Source organism: Danaus plexippus, chromosome 2 (genome assembly GCF_018135715.1).
Source record: "Danaus plexippus chromosome 2, MEX_DaPlex, whole genome shotgun sequence".
NCBI classification, from domain to species: Eukaryota; Metazoa; Arthropoda; class Insecta; order Lepidoptera; family Nymphalidae; genus Danaus; species Danaus plexippus.
The window spans coordinates 1,017,146-1,020,277 of NC_083537.1; positions in this window are offsets into that span (position 1 = coordinate 1,017,146).

Genomic DNA, 3,132 nt, shown 5'->3' on the forward strand with positions numbered 1-3,132 from the left:
TGTACAATGAATTTAGAAAATTAATATTATTGAAAATAACTTAATGAATTAAAAAGAAAATATTGAAAATCTCTTGGTTTCTTTTATTTACCTCGCCAACCTCATCTTTATTCTCTATTAATTAGTGGATTAAGTCGCTTAGAAATTAATTTACTCTCGTTTCCTAATATTTTCATTCTAGATATGGAACTGAAATTCCTAGAATTAATTTCGGACATTAAATAATTGTGAATCATCATTATCGGTTCCTATTAAAATAAAATTTAAAATTCAGCTCATTTATAAAAAGTACTTAATAATTTTTTATATTTACATATATGTATATGTATACATATTTTTAGACACGTTAAAAAGATACAGTTTTTATTATACAATTTATGTACAGTAAACTTTATTAACAGTTTATCTAAATTACAGTTTGATATACATATATGAAAATCTCTTATAAACGAAATAATTAAACCTTAAAACTTCTCAAAACTTTTTGATTACTTCATAATATTTTTAATCAGAATATGGGGCAGTACTTAAATAATATATTTTTCAAACTGACAACATTTCAATTAAGTGTGACAATATCAATAAGACTTTTTTATACATAATTATAAAAACATATCATAAATGATAATATTATTTCAGGATCATACTGTATTATAAATTTATATTGAGACAAAAAGAATAGAAATACCCTTTGAATAAACACAGAACTCTTATCACCATAAAGACTATTTTGCTTCGGCAATAATTAAAAAAATATACCATAGATCACGGTTGAATGGTCCCCAATGTTTTTTAATAAATTATGCGCACTAGATATCACTGCAAGGCACAAGGGTAGTGATTTGGCAGAATGTAAACAACTGGGCTGTCTTTTGTTGAGTAAAATACGGTAGAATAACATATACAAGGACCCTTTTAATGTAGGTGAGTGTACAGCGTGTTGGAAATTCATTCGAGAACTTTATATACAGCGGGTTTTGTTGTGATCGAGAATTATCTATTCATAAAATATTACTCTATGTACGATTTTATTTAAAATTTAATATATACTTGATAATAGGTATCTTCGTTAATACTATAAGTGGATATCCTATAATTTCAACGTTTTAAAAATTCCGTCTGTAAAAATATTGTGCCAAGTGGAATTTCCGATCAAAATTATATTTGGGACAAAACCATTTATAACCATATCATTCGTTAAACAATAGTAAATTATGCTTCGCGATGTATTCATCATCACCCTGTACATAAACTTACTCCCCGGTATTATGATAAAACGAAGGAAAATAAATAAAATCGCCGGTGTCGGATGCAGGCGATTGTTTTCACTGCAAACAGAATCAGAACTAATAAATATACGCTGATTTACTCGCACTTTACCACGCTATTTTATAAAACACTAATAATAATATAGTCGTTTAAGAGTTCTCTTAATACAATCATATTTTTTTATTGATAACATAAATCTATCACAGAAATCTTTGTTAATAATAACGTTTTTAATATCTATGTATAAGACAATAATTATATAATAGTATTATTCTAATGTATATGTGTATACTTAATTGAATAACAGTAAAGTTATACAGCTGCGAAATAAAAAACAGTACCGTAGTATATTATATATGTGTGTAAGTTCTGCGTAGTGTACTTGTATCAGGCAACACTTAAAAATTCTACAAATTATCGTGTTCTACATAACTCTGTTTGTCGACACCATCACATCTGTTGTTTCCCATACAATAATGACGGTGTAATTATCCTATCCTCAGGCATTATACCATGAAAGATACAACTATACTAATACTTCTGTTTTCTGATACATTGTAAAAACACTTTGTGACTGTCAACGGTAATTTCAATGCCGTTATTTTATATTTATAATAAGTGTCAGTTCGATTTACGTATAACATAGTATTTAATGTTTCGTATCTAACATTCACGTCCTGCGTTTGTAACATTGAAGCTAATAACTTGACCCTAAACCTTAATTTAAAGAACAATGGTGACCGTTTCTTATCGCTTAACACTTTGACAGTGACAGTGACAGCTGTCAGTGGCCACGTGTCGGCACGTGCTGTTTAAACTGTTATCGTTGAGTTTGACAGCTCAAGTCAAAAGTTATTCCGCAAGTGTTGATTGTGGTTTGATTTTTCGTTGTTAATTTTATATTATTTAAGCCACTCATGTTTGGGGCGTGCATTATAGATCTCCCGTTTCATTTTACAGACCCACAGATATAATCCGTATTTCTGTGTGATATTAAGACAAAAAAAAAATATTATCTTCTTATTCTAAATGGATTTTAAATATTGACATAAAAAACATGAATTGTTTGAGTTATTTTTATTCTATGGCCGGAGGGTGTCTAAGTTAAGGATAATAATATTAAACACTAGTTATAAATACCTAAACGATGAAGGCAAAAACACAATAATAGAACCTTATTTCATTTATAAATCAAATACCAAACTAAAGCGAAGTAATAAATAAAAATGTCTCAAACTTGAAAATCGATGGGGAAACTCGGCCGAGTTTCTGGAAGCACATAATTCTCGTCTGACAGACGTGAGGGCTGTTTATACGAAAAACACCTATTGTCATGAACCCCTGGACTTTAAAACCCTCGAATTTCTTTAAGATTATACCCTCTTCAATTCTGATATTGATTATGCATTGTTTGATTATTGACATCTCGCTTGAGGGATGATGCACGGTGGAAATTTGAAAATGGGTTCGTTTAGAATGTTTTTCCCTTGAAGTTATTGTTGGGTAGTTTTAGTGAATAAAATTATAAGCGATTCACCTGTATGGTATGAGATTTTTTTATTTTTTTTTTAATTTTGAACACTTTCTTCTTAGAAACCTGCATTGGCTCCATCCCGAACATGTCAGAAGTTATCTAGTTGTTTAATGATCATGTAACCCTCCTTATTGAGTTCTGATATTTTTTTAATAAACTTATTATTTTTTCTGCGCCTTTGCCTACAATTCATGGCATTAATTGTCCCTTGGGATTCATATCAACATTCTGTCATAAAAAGATAAATATTTATGTTTCTCTGGTCGAATTCATTCATTCGAATCGAAAGACAAAAAAAAAATCATATTTGTATTTCTTTCGTTTTCAAT